Source organism: Ambystoma mexicanum, chromosome 8 (genome assembly GCF_040938575.1).
Source record: "Ambystoma mexicanum isolate Mex_15411 chromosome 8, UKY_AmexF1_1, whole genome shotgun sequence".
NCBI lineage: Eukaryota > Metazoa > Chordata > Amphibia > Caudata > Ambystomatidae > Ambystoma > Ambystoma mexicanum.
In genome coordinates, this window is record NC_090929.1 from 1606696024 (window position 1) to 1606712016 (window position 15993).

The window sequence follows — 15993 nt, forward strand, 5'->3', positions numbered from 1 at the left end:
ACATAGGGATTCCTCAACTTGTATCGGTTGAGCCGTATCCCACCATTGAAACCATTTGTGAAGGCATCATGAAGTAAGACACAGACAACAGATTTGATGTTCAGCTAAAAACACCTTTATTAAATTAAATGTCAGGCAGGTATAAGGCCTAACTTGCCCTATGCTAAGGTGGGATTTCCCTACCTAAATAACAGTGAGTCAGTAAGTTCAACTTAAAAGTTTCCAAAAACCTATATTTGCCCTCACAACTATAGCTAAACAATGTGTAGAACACAGTTCCAGTAGGCCTCTGGGTTCCCTTCCGCAGGTTCAATACAGTTCAAAAGGGTCTCGGGGGTTCCCTCACCCAAGTTCAACAAAGTCAGTTCTCTTGACATTCAATAAGTGTTCAGAATCAATTTTGCAACTTTTCAAGCTCTTCAGTGGTTCACCAACTGGCTCTTGTCAATACTTGAGAGGTAAACAGCTTCAGTACTTTGGAATTTCTTGGTTCACTCCAAGCCGGGGTTACTCGGTCTAGGCGCAGCTGTCGGACCACACGGTCCACCCACTACAGGCCACGCAACCGAGAACCCTTGGCACATTGTAATATTCTCTTGTTCACATTGGACTTCCTTGCTAACACAGGCTCCCTCTTTGAACCTGTGTCAATTGTCCATTTGTATTTCCTTTCATCCATGGCAGATTCTTGCCTCTGTCACAACGTGACTTCATAATTCACCCCAGTGCTTAGCACTTGCTTCTCCCATTATTTCCCAAGCCCTGGTTACTGGCTTTCATTTAGTTCATACTTGCATATAGTTAGTTCATCAGTGCCTTTTGCTTGCTTTTTGTATATTCGAAAATGCACATATTCAGTAATGCATACAACACTTTGCAGCTTGTTGAGTATTTAGAAAACTTTCCTTCAGTCTCACGGCCCTCTTATTATGATCTTTCATTTGCTCAGCACTTCCTTGTGCCCAAGCCCAGCCCCCGGAGTGCCCCAGAATGACTATTCCCTTCTCGTCACTCACCTGTCTTCGGCAGCTTCTCCGGGCTTATGGCTTTCTCCTCTGCTGTTTCTCATTCCCTGGTCCTTCTCCAGGAACTCTGACGAGCAGCGCTTGTCGCCTCCGAACCTTCCCGCTGCTTCTTCAGTGTTCCCCATCTCCAGCGGGGAACACGAGGCACTGGCTTCTGCAGGGCTTCCGACCTCTTTTCAGCCCGCTTGGGCAGCCGTGTCTTTCGTGCTCTCCTGCATCGCCCAGCGACCTTTCTACCGGCACCTCGCCAGCCTTCCCTGTACCGGGTTGCTGCATCTTCTCCCGGTCTTCTTCCTCCAGGCAGATGTCTTGCCCCAGATCGATCTCTCCTCATGGTCTGCTGGCCTTTCCTTATATACACCTGTAGCCTTTCAAGTGGCTGCAGGTGTAAATCCTTTGCCTGACCCCAATAAGTGCAACATGCCTTACTATGCTAGTAGTGTTTTATAGTGCTATTTTTCTTCTCAGTGCCAGATGATGACTTACAAAGGAAGTGGGAGGACAGGGTGTGTTACACAATTTTCATGTATTAACAAGGAAAGGTGGATGTAGGTCTAACCTGCTCACATGAGGGTTTGTCCTCCTAACTAATCCCTCTCTTGTCCCTTTATATTGATGACGCACCTGAGGGTCAATGTTAGTGGCAGGAAAAGATATGGTTTGCCAGTATCCTGTAAAGATTTCTGGGAAGGAAGGTTCCTCAGAAAAGGAAATGAGAAATACCGTGTCTCGTCTGAAGACACCCCCTCCCTACTCCAGAAGGACCATCCACCCAGGTGATGCTCCCTCGCATTTCCATCCCCAGGGTCAGGATCCAAAAGCAATGGCCTTTCCCTGGCCACCTAAGAAGAGGACCCAAAGGGAGTAGATGGGAGAATGCCTCCAGGCTCCTCACAGTAAGCAGTCCCATATTTGCTGATAGTGTGGCTGATCCAGGGAGCTCCTCACAGGAACAGGAGTCCTTATCTTCTAAGGGGAGTCACTCCCTGTGAGTTCCCACTTTTGCACACCCCTAGGGAGGGTCTTGCAGAGCGGGTTTACCTCCCTGGACTCAAAGGGGGTGGTTTCCTCTTGGGGAGAAGGGACAAATACCATTGATTCGCCATACTGCCCAGATGTATGCAAGAGGTAATTCAATTTAAACTAAAACATTTTAGTGTTTTAATAAAACAGGTGAAATATTTCTGTTAGGAGTTACAGTGACAGTACCTAGCTTGAAATCACTAATTGCTTAATCCAACCAAAGCATAAGTAAACACCATAAATGATTCTCCAACAAGATTCAAAATATTCCTCTAGCCTACCCTTCCTAAATTAGATTACATTATTAAGTGTGTACAGATTCAAACAGCGGAAAACTACATTTATTTCAATTAATACAATATTTCAGCTGTTCAATCTTTCATCCATCCCGCAGTTTTAGGAACATGTTGCTTCACATATGGGGATGTCTGGGGAAAAAAGGCAAAGGTTGGAGTAATGCATCCTGGATGTTGCTGTTGAAGGGGTTGTTGCGTTTTGTTGGATCCAGGTTTCCTTTAGAGAAAACACATTTTTTGAACAATCGGAGGTGCTGGTAGGGGCATTGTGTTTGGCTTCCAGCTCTGCCTTCTTTAACACAAGCCCCGATATCCCTGATGGCAGGGGCACTGGCAGCAAAGGGGGTAATTTCAAAAACTGGATACAACTTACATTGGCTGAGGGTCTATATAATGTGGGCTATATGATTGATTCAAATCAGACCTGAAGGATAGTAAAAAAAAAAGAAACAGGTTGGCTTGTGCCTTTGACCATGTATTTGCAGACTTCACGAGTTGGTAAGGTGGTTAGGTATTTGTATTTATTTGAAGAACAGGGCTGTCAACTTGCATCAGAAAACTTACACTAACACATTTACAGGTGGCCCGGTCATTCCCGCAAAGGATGCCTGTACAGTAGCACAAACAGGCAAACAAGCGGTGAGCCAGTTTGAGGGTGTAAGAAAATGGTACATATACCTGGGACAAAACAAACAGAAAATAATATGCATAAGAAACAGGTGACTTTCAAAGGTAACATTAACCAAAGCTGGCACGTACTTTACACTAAAGGGGAGTACTAGATAAGTATATAAAATTACATTATTAATCATCACTGGAGGCAGTGGTAGGGTCAGGTAGCGAGGACATGGGAAACGGCAGGGAGAGCTCACTCTTTAGCAAGTTAAGTGGAGTTTAAGAGAGCTTTGAGGACATCCACGGTTGGGCTGGCTTCGATTGTAATGAGCAGCAGGTACCAGTGAAGCGGGGTGACCTGGAAGTAAGAGTGGAAGCGAGAGGGTGCAATGAAGGGGCATGGAAGAGTGTTGTTGAGTGGAGAGGAGGAGCGGAGGGAACAAGATGAGTAGTAAGCAGAGACACAGTCAGGCAGGTACTGAAGAGAAGGACCATTGATCACTTTGTAGATTAGGAGAAGGGACTTGAAAAGGGAGCAGTTGTACATGGAGAGGCAACCAGAGTCTTGTCTGTAGGTCGAAGCGGGGGAGGATCTGGGTAGGTTGTAGAGAGTGTAGGTAGCAAAACTGAGGAGTAAGGAGGAGAGAGGAAGGTCAAGGCGTAGGCTTGACAAAGTATTCAAGTTTACTGAGCACAAGGATGAAGATTGGTTAGTAAGAATAGGGCACATTTTCTGAGTGTTGAAGAGAGGATTACGAGAAGCAGAGGCAGTGGTAGTGATGAATAGTTACAGTCAGATGTTAGTATTAAAAGAACCCTAAGGTTGCGAGCCTTGTATGTGGGAGCAAGAAGATCAGTCGGGAAGGAGATAAAAGAGGGAAGGGATGGCATCAAAAGCCAGGAGAAAGTTGACTTCCATCTTTGAAGAGTTCAGCTTGAGGCAGCGGAGAGCCATCCAGTGAGGAATTGTAGTGGAGCAGCTGGTATCCCATTCCAAGATGGCTAGGTGGAAGGAGGGAAAGGAGAAAAAGATGTCAGTATCATCAGCAAAGAGGTGAAAGCGAAAGCTAAAGGATAAGATAAGTCTTCCTAAGGCAGTTGTATAGCGGGTGAAGCACAGGGGTCCAATGAATCATTCCTGTGGGACGCCTACATGAAGAGGGGTGGGGTCAGAGGTTTGTGAGTTCCAGGAGATTTTATAGGACCAACCTTGCAAAACACAAGCTCCTGCAGAGTGATGAGGAGAGAAGAGCGGCTGAGAGGTCCAAAAAGATGATTATGGAAGAGAGTTTGGAGTGGTGAGCATCAGTGAGAAAGTTGGAGACATGAATGAGTGCAGTGTCAGTGGAGTGTTTACTATGGAAGCCATATTAAACTGGACATCCAAGGCCATTATCCTCAAGGTACTTAGTGATCACCTTCGCTTCAACATCATCCACTCAATGACCTTTAAATAATGGGGAAACTGGGTGATAGTTTGCTGGGATGTTTAGGTCAGCAGAGGGTTTCTTCAATAGGGGCCAGCAAGTAACAGTTTTGAAAGAGGCAGGGAAGAGTCCAACAGAGAGAGAGATGGAAGTTAAAGAGCTTTGAGTGATAAGGGCAGTGATTGATACTAATTTTTTAACCATTGAGGGAGCAAATGTGTCAATAGGACTGCAAGAGGGGCTGGTGCTTCGAAGGATGTATTGGATAATTTGATTGGAGAGTAAGGGGAGAAGTAGTCGAGGGTAAAAGAGGTAAGGGGGAGAGGTGGTGGACAGAAGGAGGGTAGGGATGGATTGAGGTGGACTGTGAGAGTGTCATGAATTCTAAAAAATAATTGAGGAAAAATAGTGAGCAAGGTTATTCGCAGAAAGGGAGGAGGGGATGGATATTGGCTTGAGAGGTTTGTGAGACTACTGCAGATATGCATATGTATCTTTCTCACTTTGGATTTATAATAGTACCGTCTCAGCCTTTTATCCATTGGAAGAAATTAGAAACTGAGTTGTGAAGGCAGGAGTGGGGAATATTGGCAAGGAAGGGACTGTGTGTATTTGGCAAAGGGTGTCTGCATATTCTAATGAAGACAGTCATGTGCCTCTGAATGCTGAGGAGTAAAGGTATTTGCTTGTAGGGATGAGAGCAAGGAGAAGGGTGCAGATCATGCAACAGCAGGGCTTCTGTGCTGTAAAAGTGTGCATTGTGGAAGAGGGGTGACTGGATGGGGTGGAGGTCAGAGGGGTTAATTAGCAGGTTACTGCTGCAGTTGAGAGGGTGACCCCCGCATTTCTATACATTGAAGGGAGTGAGAGGCAGGGTAGAGTGGGTGGGGTAGAGGGTGCATTCGGAATGCGTTTGAGGAATCCTTCCCAACGCAATATATGTGGAAAGTAGGAGAGAGTGATGTGGAATAGGGAGGCTTGGATAAAATGGGGAGGGTGGGTCTGGATGATCCACCCCAATGCCAACATGCCAGCTGTCAGTTAGGAACCAGGAGAGGCATGATGTGTAGGTTAGGACAGTAATAAATGGGATCTACTTATAGCAAAATAAGACTGGTGATTAATCTGCTATTTGCACTTTTTTTTTACTATGCAAGGACACAAAATTGGACAAATAAAAAGTGATTTCTAAGCTGAAAGTTATTCTGATTTTATCATACGGGGCATAAGCTCTTCTGTCCGGCTCTACCATTCCTTGGGAGTCCTTGGACGGTCTATTTTGGAGAAGAGCTTTCCATTTGCCAACCGCTGTTCCTGCCCTAATTCCTCGATATGAACTAGGTTTACTCTCCTTGAGAGCGATGGAAAATTGGAAAATGCTCTCTCTGTTTAGGACATTTTTATTGGCAGAGGGGGTCCTTTACATATAGTGCTTAATTATTTGTTATTTAATAAAAAAGGACCCAAGTGTGATCATTTGGAAGGATCGTTGTCCCAAATTGTTTATTCCTATAGAGCCCTCTGCTGATACTCTGATGTCAACCCCTATGGTTATTAAGAAAAAACTTGGGGTTGATGATTGGATAATCACAAAAAGAGATTGTTAAAAATATAGGTTATTCTTGTATATTAGTGCTGAACAAAAGGCGCTTAATATTGGACTTCACTACTTAAATTAATTCCCTAATGAGTACTTGGAGCACCTTTGAAAATAGAAAGAGATTCCCGGATTTGTTGTTTTTGTCATGATTTAAACAAGATTGAAACCCTCCATCATCCGTTGATTGAACGTGGTAGCTTGTAGAAATGAGACAACAGCATTTTGAGCACCTATTGCAGAACTACAAAGTTGCTACATTGGAGGAATGGAGGCGGATGCTCCTATCAGATCCGCACATATCGATGAAAGTGACTCTTTTTAGATTTTTGTAATCTGTGTTTTTAAAATACACATTTTAAGTCTTACTCCTTGATGTGTTAGTGAGTGATACTAAAGTAAGACATAGGTTTGTACTAAATTATGATCAATTTGTTTTATTAACTGTTTTTCTTTATATTACTATAATAGTTGCGCTTTTTAAAAAAACATTGTTGAGTTTGTGTCCATTATGTATTTTTTTCCTTTATTTTTTTATGGAGCAATCTTAGTCTTTAGAGTACTCGTTGCAGGCTGTTAAATCTGATGCTATTTACCCTGCCCTGATCGAAAGGTCCTACGTGTCCCATCTCTCCAAGTCTGTTGCCATTTCCACCCACAACTTTTTGAAGTTCTCTTTGAATTCCGTAGAACCCATGCGAAGACTAGCCCAGATGTTTCACGGCCTCAAATTCCATTGGCCATTTAGCTGAATGGCCTGGAAACAGTCTCTTGGTAAAAGTAGTCAATTTGAATGTGTCTAGCTGATCTGCCTGGATAGTAAACTGCAATGCTCCAGTGTGTCAGTATCTCCTCAAACACTTGTGTAGTATTCCTAGCTGAGATGCAAGGATTAATATGTTGTTTGCCTATAGCAAGATCTTGGGCCTCATTACGACCCAGGCGGTAAGTTACCGCCTGGGTCCTACCCTTACCACCATGGTGTAAACTTTGTTTAAACCATGGTGGATGGCGGATTTACTGCCCCATTCCAAGGTGAGTGGGGCGGTAAATCCCCATTTCCCATTTTACCCTTCCCCATTCCCATTTTTGCCCCATAGGGCATAATGGGAGTGGGGAAGGCGCTAATTACGCCACCGTAAATTACGGTGGCGTAATTAGCACCATGGTCCCTTAGCGCCATGGATTTTAACGCCTGCAAAAAGCAGGCGTTAAACTCACCATGGCGCAAAGGGACCTCGGAATCAGGCGTTAAGGGTCGGCGCCGTTAACCCCTTAACGCCTGATTCGTAATGAGGCCCCTTATATTTCTGTCAATACAGACATATTCTATTTATCATTCAATTCTTTCAAAATCATTTGTGGCAGTGGCTTCAGGGCCGAGAAGAACAGTAGCTGAGAAAGAGGGTGTTCCTCAGTGCTCCAAATAAGATTTTGAGGTGGGGCTATTTTACTCCTAATTTTTAATCTTTGAGAGTAAATGTGATTTCAAGAGAGTAAAAATTACTTTTCTCCTTGGCACTAGAGTAAAATGTATGTGACATCCAGCCAATGTGTGCAAAAACTGTATGGAAATCATTACCATGCGGCAGCTTTCTACATTGTGTCAGAATACACCTTTCATTATTTCTCTAAGGTGTGGCCATTTGATCTCTCCTGTAGATAAGTAAATGTTAAAAACACAAAAACCTAGCCAATTACATAGTAAAGCAAACATGAATTGTATTGTGTGTTTTGAGGTTTGATAGCAGAATTGCCTTTTGATGTTTAACGAAAGTCCTAATTTCCTGGGGCTATTACTACCTGATGGTATGCCAATGTTATGATACAACAGTGCATAGAGGCAAGGACTCCATGCTAAATTCTATATCCAATCTCATGGTCAAATTGTTAATTATATAGCACTTTCGGCAAAGCACTGTACATAGAACATAATTACCACCCAACCGAAGTTGGTTCTCCCTTATTGACCTCAAAAGGATGAAAGACTGAGTTGGACTTGCTGGGCTTCTAACCTGCAACCTACAGATCACACACAGATTGCAGCAGCATCAGCGAGCGCTCAACCGGCTGAGCTATCATATTGGCTCACATCCTTTAGAGGTTGGTAAACTGTGTATCGACTGAGGTATAATAATCACATGCCTAGATGTTGGACAAACCATGTATTAAGCGCTACATAAAGTTAAATACCTATCTGGATTAGCACAGGGACAGGTTTTGCTGAGTTTGTATTATAAATTACAAATGTAACATTCATTTGTTTGTTTTTGAACAGTGCTTGCCCTTCCTGGAGAGTCAGGTATCAAATGTTTTAATTGTACTCTTGAAGATTTGAGAGGCTATAGGACCTGTGATTGGTGTAATGACAATCACTCACCCTTGAGCAAAGACTCTGCTGCCACTGACCATTTATATTAATGTACCCCATTGACTGCAAGGTTGAATGGAGGTACACTAGACTGTGCATACTCATAATTTAACACACTGTTTTTATAATTAGAGGGTAAATTAAATTCTAAGTGTAAAAATGATCTGCCTACACACGATTATGCACACAGCACAGGAACTCAGAAAAATACAATTGTGCAATACTGGTTTGCTTTCACTGGAGAAAAAAAAACATAATTTGTTACAAAAGATTAAATTTCAATTGCAACTTAGTTTTCCATCTTATTAATTATACAATCCTAAAATGCTAGGAAAATAAATATGCACAGTGCTTCTGTTTTCTCCATGAGCATCTACACACAACACAGCAGAAAGGGAATGGAAATAAACCATTCCTTTTATCCCGGTGTGAGGTTTCTTTTTTTGAAAGTCTTCCGAGAAATAAATGATGTTTCATAGGCTTTTTTGTATGACTTGCAATTACATCCCTGTAGATAAAAATCAAAAGAAGCGTTCTGGATTCTGTGAGGTGACCTGACCTCTGCACAGCCAGCTGCTCTAAACGTGTGCGTAAATGTACGCAGGAAAAAAATAAAGCTGTTGTATTTACACTATTTTCATGCATAAAAAGGCCTGGTACGACCCTTATCTGGAGGCCTGGTGTTCCTGTTCTTACCACATTCCATTGAACAGTAGCTGGGAAAGAGGACTGTTGTGTTCTAGTGTCTTACCTGCTGCAACGCTCTGGTGGGGGGATTCGGTGGCGGTTGAAGAGAGAGTAAAAGGAAGCTGGCGAAGTGTTGTGTTAGTGTCCGACTGTCCGACGGCCTGAATAAAATAGTTGAACTTGACACAGCGCCTTGTGAATCTTTACAAGGATGTCCCTGTTTCATACCCCATTCTATCTTAAAAGGAGGCAACTAGACTCGGTTGATTGGTGCACAGACCCTGTGTTACACCACTGGCTCATATAGTGGATGGAGTATGCCTATAAACTTTACCTAGATCAAATGCTTCTAGGGTTTTGAGTGTTAATCTCCAGTTCTCACGGTCAACCACCTTTTTTATGTCCATTCTGTTTCCTGCTTCCCCCAATCATGTCTTGTATTTGTTCATAGCCCTTATGGTTTTGCTGACTCCAGTGTAATCTATTGTTCTTTAGATGTAGCATGTAGTTTACTGGTGAATTTAGGGCTGCACTTGACCTATGACAACCAAACTGTATTGTCTTTACGAATGATTGTTCTTTAAGTCTTTAGTATGATATGATATGATGATACGATATGGCATTTATAACACGCCTATACACAAGTGTTTCAAGGCGCGACGAGGCAAGGGAGGGGAACAAAAGGAGGACAGACAACGATCCTACTAGGTCAGGTGTCATTCGGACCGCGCAAGTGCGTGGGAGGGGGGCAGGGACAGTGCAGTACATGGGAAAAGATAATAATAAGTAAGTAGCGGCCAGCTTGTGGCAGTGCATGGGTAAGTGCAGACATCAGGTGCAAAGGGCTGGTAGGGGGGACTGTAGGGATACAGAAACAGTCCCCAAGTGCGGGGGTTGCCAGGTGGGCAGTGGAGGTATGTGACGCTGGCTACTAACAAGAGTCGGACCTGGGCCCGAGATCACAGGGTGTCCAGGTGGCCAGTGCAGTTCCGGTTCCAGCCAGGGGGTCAGCAGAGGAGAGGAGGAGAAAAAGCAGAAGTAAAGAGAAAAGTTGTGAGGTGCTTCCGGAACTGGAGATGGTTCTCCTCAAGTTTAAGGGAGGCAGGGGGGCTGTTCCAGGGGGAGGCACCAGCCAAAGAAAGAGATCTACCACCAACTCGTTGCTTGGAGAAGCGACTGACCCTGAGGGAGTTGGAGGCGGATGAGCGGAGAGCTTGAGAAGGAAGATATTTGGGGAGAGAGAGTTGAAGTTATTGAAGCCCCAGGCCCCAGAAGGCCTTGTGGACGATGCAGAGGGTTTTGAACTTAATCCTCGCAGCCACTGGGAGCCAGTGCAGAGATTTCAGTCCTGGAGAGATACGATCCCTGGGCTTCAGGCCAAGGACAAGTCTTGCAGTCCTGTTCTGGATAAGTTGCAGAGGGCGGAGAGTAGAAGCAGGCCGATTTAGAAAGAGGCTGTTGCAGTAGTCCAGCCTAGAGAGAACCAGAGATCTGGAGACAGTGGGCTTTAGGGGGAAGGAGAGGAAAGGAAGAATACCTCTGAGGAGGTGCAGCTGTTAGTGTGACTTCTTAGTGACGTCAGAGATGTGAGGGGAGAAAGAGAGTGTGGAGTTGAAGATGACACCGAGGCGGGCCAGAGAGCTGCAGGAAAGGAGGGAGCGGGTGTCCCGATGAGGAGAATCTCAGTCTTTCTGGCATTAAGGCAGAGGTCATTTAAATGTTGTAACTTTGGTCTGTAATAGATCTATAGTCTTTCTTTCCGGAAACAAATGTGTCACGCAAAGCCACAAAAAATGCAATTAAGTACACAGAATGAGGAAGAACTTGGTTTCAGTCCTACCAACACTTAAAAAAAGAAATGAGGAAGTGGAAAATAAAAATAGTTAACAATGATCTTTTGGCATGCTATTTTGGTTCAACACATTTCTAACCCTGGACCTGCTCACAGTAATACACTTTCATTGGAAAACTAAGCAAATTATACAAGCTTTTGACATTGAGGTTATGTTTTTTGTTAACATATAATTTGTTCTTCAATAACGATGTGCCATTATTACAAGACTAAGGGCCTCATCAGAAGTTGGGCGGTATCCTGGCACTAAATGCGCTGGATTAACGGCCAACGCAAATACTGTTACCGTAACGCGGTCCGTTGCTATTAGCGCCTGATCCCGAGTTGCGGCAAAGCTGTTACTCCCCATTTATTTTAAGAGTATATAGGATTCTATGGGGCAGTATTGGCGCAATTACCACAATGCAAATTGCGCCGCAGTGATTGCACCGAAAATGGGCACATTTACCGCCAGCTCAGAGATGGAGGTAAATCTCCAACTTTCTGCCTAAACTCGGAATTCGGCGTAACGGTAATGCGGCGGTAATAGTGTTACTGCGCATTTTTACTGCTTCGCCCAACCCGTGATGAGGCCCAAAACTGAAGTGTACAAATCCATCTTCATATAGTTAAACAGAGGTTTACCGTTTCTAATGTAAACAAACAACATATATGGCTGAGAGATGATGGCCATAAACAGCTGAAAATAGAAATAGATTTGGGGAAAAAAGTGTCAAAATTAGGTTGAAGGAGAGTTTACATTTCATAGCATTGTAAACTGACGTGCTTTTTTTAAAGAGAACGCCATTTTGTTTTTAGTTCAGTGGTAACAAATTGCAGTTTTGTTCTACTAAGTCTAATTTACACTAAAACGTGGTCAATGTGCCCCCAAAAGTGCAAATGTACTGCCCTGCTCAGATCCTTGGCATAATCACACAACATAATTACTGATATAGCTCAGGGAGGAAAACCAAGCATGTTAATGCCAAAGGCGATTTCCACAGAGTTGGGATAATTCATGAATTCAGCTGATTGAGGGGACTCTGCAACCCAGGAAAGCCACCCTGCAAGGGCATTTTGGGCAGAGCTGCAAGCTACCAAGAAGCAGTTCATGGCTGGAGTCACATAGACCCAGTCCAGTCCATGCCCCCTCGTCAGGTTAAAGCAAGCAAACTCTGAAGTTGAAGTAGACATTAGGGACCCAGAACCCCTACTTCAGAGACCTTTCACCCCAGATGTAAACACCTCCAGTACCAGGGATGCCATATTGTGAGGTGGAAAAACAGAGATCAATGGGTCATGGGGGCCTGAGCCCAGTGTGGAATTACTAAAGTTGGCTGTGCTTACACCAGCCAGTGTCACTCTATCTGGTGGAGTCCCATCTGCCAGCAGGAAACCCCCCGGACATGCCACTCTCAGAAATCAAGACATGTAGGCCTATCCAAGAGAAATACCAGGCAGCCCAAGCCTGTATGACGGATGGAACCCTCACAGACCTTACCTGTGGTCCGCTATCCAGGCCTAGAAGTGAGCATAAAACATTTCCCAGGACCAGAGCACCCCAGGAAAGGATTCCCGGCTAAGGAAACCAAAGTTTTCTGATGCAGAGCTGACAGCCCTAGCAGGCACAGTACTGTAACATGCAGAGGAACTATTTGGGGTCAGGCAGTGGAAAACTAGCAGCCAACGGAAGACCGCCATATGGGGAGAGGTGGTGGCCAGTGTGACGCCCGTGTGGACCGTCCCCCGCACCAGGAAGGACTGTCGCAAGAGGTGAGACTACCTCAAAGCAAAGTTCTGCAGTGCCATATTAAAGCACAGGAGGGAGTGCACAGCTACTGGTGGAGGCACTGTGGACCCCATGGAGGAACGTCAAAGCAGCATCCTCCACATGGAGGGAATCGAGGGCATCAGAGGTGCTGAGGCTGGAGCAGGGACCCACGGAGACGTCAATAAGTACAACTGCAGGAACATGTGCATGCCTCCCCCCAGAGCACACATCCACCAGTATAGTGTAGAGCAATGGGTATGACAAGTGGTCCGATTTATTTATTTATTTTTGCATTTGTTGCGGCCCGCTGAACACGTCAAAGTCAGTGGTACCCCAAAACAATGCTCATGCATGCACATTGTACACACCCAGCATGAACCCCCCTCCCTCGCCCCCTCTGCATGGTCACCTATCTGAGCAATACCAACCATGTGAAGCACATGATACCAACAACACTGGGACACACATCATGGGATGGGTTGAATGCATGACCGACATGTGTAGCAAATTGTTAACGTATCTGAATTCCCCAACGCGTACTTTCTCCACGGACAATGATGAGGCAGACCCTCCCACGCAGCAACCAAAACAGCCCCCACACCTGTGCAAGCCAGAGCAAGCAGAATGGAATTCCTTTGCAGCATGCACCCCGTCCCATGGCACTCTTGAAGAAGAGGAGGAGGACAGGTAGGAGTATGAGCCTTATGATGGGGACACAACACCTGGCTTTAGTCCAGCCCCACCTCCAAGTCCACATAGTCCACCACCACTGGCGGAAGGTAACCTGCGGGCAATCCATTCACGACTGAAGCAGATTGAGCACCAGCAGGCGGACATACACAAAATGGCAGGAGAACAACTGAATGCATGCAGGGATGCGTCCACCGCATGGCACGCTCCCTTGGACATGCCACTGCTGCTATGGTCACACTGGGCCAGAGGGTCCGTGAACTTACGGATGCCACATCCGCCTCAGGAGAGGCACTTACCCAAGCCATGCAATTGACACTGCAGTACATACGTGTGCAGGGATAGGAGCCCTCCACCTCAAATATGGTGCCTACTGAGGGCTCATTGGAAAGCACACCAAGGTGCTGTTCACTGCACCACCTCACCACAAGATTGCAGGAACAGAACCCAAAGCCTAAGTGTGCACGGAAGTGAATCATGGACACATTAATGGTGTACTTGTGTTATGATATGAAATGATAGTTTATTTATATAGAGCCTATACACAATGGGCCTCATTATGAGTTTGGAGGCAGCCATGGTGCTGTTGGCACCATGGCTGCCTCCAAACCGAGCTCCATTACCGGGTTCCTTCAATGAGGAATAACCGGGTCATTCCAACATTGGAGGACCCGGTTTTTCCTCCTTGAAGGAACCATTCCCCATTCCCATTGAGCCCCATGGGGCTCAATGGGAATGGGGAGGGAGGTAATGACAGGCACATTACGAATGGATGGCCCGTTATTACCTCCCTCTTCCCCTCGCGGGACCCGCAAAGGGAACCTCGTAATCGGCGCTCCCGTAATGAAGGGTGCCAGTCCCGTACCGGCACCCTTCATTACGGGAGCGCCACCCTTGTAATGAGGCCCTATGTGTCTCAAAGCGCTTCACGATAAGGGAGGGAACAAGGGAAAATACAAAACATTCTTATAGGCCATAAGCAACAAGAATGTGAAATTAACTATCGTACTCAGCCTAGTGACATTTCAGATAGTGCAAGGAAATGGAAACAGACAGGCGACTACCATACTAAGCCTGACAACATTTCTGGTAGAGCAGGAGAATTGCACGAGGTGAGGGAGAGGGGAGGAAAGAGGAGGGAGAGGGACAAAACAAGCGACTATTTTACTAGGCCTGATGACATTTCAGATAGTGCTGGAGGGGGAGTGGGGATAATAAGTAAGAGGGGGGAGGAGACAAACATTGGTTACTATCATAATAGGTCCAAGGACAATTCTGATAGAGTAAGTGCACAGAAAAGAAGTAGGGAAGGGGCGAGGAGAGAGAGAGAAGGGGAAGGGAGAGGAGAAGAAAATAGAATAAAACCAGTGAAAAGAGCAGAGAAGCAGAAGGGAGAGCAAAAAAACTTTCAAACTGCAATGTTCAGCCAGTGGGTCTGCATCACTGTTCTCATCTGAGGCTGTTCCTGGTATGGACATTGTGGAAGAAGTGCCCGCCTTTTTATCCTTTGAATGGCCCTCAAGGCACCAAACAATTAAGTAGCTCCTCCCACATTTTACCACTCAATTCTGAGCTTGTCCAATGAAGATTCTAAAAGCACATAGAGATGGTTTTCTGTCATGGAGATATTGCATCAATTACTCACCTAACATGGAAACACTTACTAAACAAAGAAAAATGGAAAGAACTCCTGTTAGGTGATTACCTGGTGCTCAAATGCAATCCTTCCCTAAATACATATACTCGCAGAGTTGTTGTTTATTTCACAGAACTTCAACCTCAAAAGGGAAGCACTCACAAATGTATAAAACACAGGTGCCAACCTTGAAGCTGTATTTCTGTGGGGTTCCAAGACATCTGAAATTCAAAACTGCAATTTTCAGCCACTGGGACTGCATCACTGTTCTCATCTGAGCCTGTTCCTGGTAAGTTTTGCTGGGGTGGGTGATTGGGGAGGGTGTTGTTGGGGTGGGTGATTGGGGATGGTGTTGTCGGGGTGGGTGATTGGGAAAGGTGTTGTTGGGGTAGGTGGTTGGGGAGAGTGTTGTTGGGGTGGGTGATTGGGGAGGGTTTTGTTGGACTGGGTTATTTGGGAGGGTGTTGTTGGGGTGCGTGATTGAGGAGGGTGGGATGTTAAATCCATGTACATTACAATTTTCACTTAACTTAAATAAATACTTATCACTTGCAGCAATTATTGGACATTTGTCACTGGGCGCATTTCATAATTGTGTGAAATTAATAGTGAGGGGTACATGGATGTCGATAGTGGTTGTCAACATCAGAAGAAGTTCTCAGTGAGCACCTGGCGAGCAAGTCGCCCCAGCCTGACCTCTGCTTGCACAATGTGTTCATGTGTGCAACCCACAGGCACTGCGTCATCATCTTCGGGGGGTTGGGGAGCATGTCCACATCTGAGGGCAGGTGTATGTTCCGTCAGATGCATATGTTGTGCAACATGGCTCATCCGAGCACAATCTTGCTCACCTTGTCTGGCCTGTACATTAGCGCACCCCCGTCCGATGTAAATATCGGAAGCTTGCCATCCACAGGCCAAATGTACACTCAATTGCCACCCTCGTCCGGATGTGGGGGGGTCAAGTGGGCCATTCTCACTTGACCCCCCCCCCTTCAAAAGATGAATCAGGGGTCTGGTGATC

General features: G+C 45.3%; 1 protein-coding gene across 3 annotated transcripts in view; it reads left to right on the top strand.

Moving 5' to 3' along the window:
* The window catches only part of LOC138473240 (caspase-7-like), an 865808-nt gene that overhangs the window by 296108 nt on the left and 553707 nt on the right, over positions 1–15993 (top strand). The window lies entirely within an intron of this gene.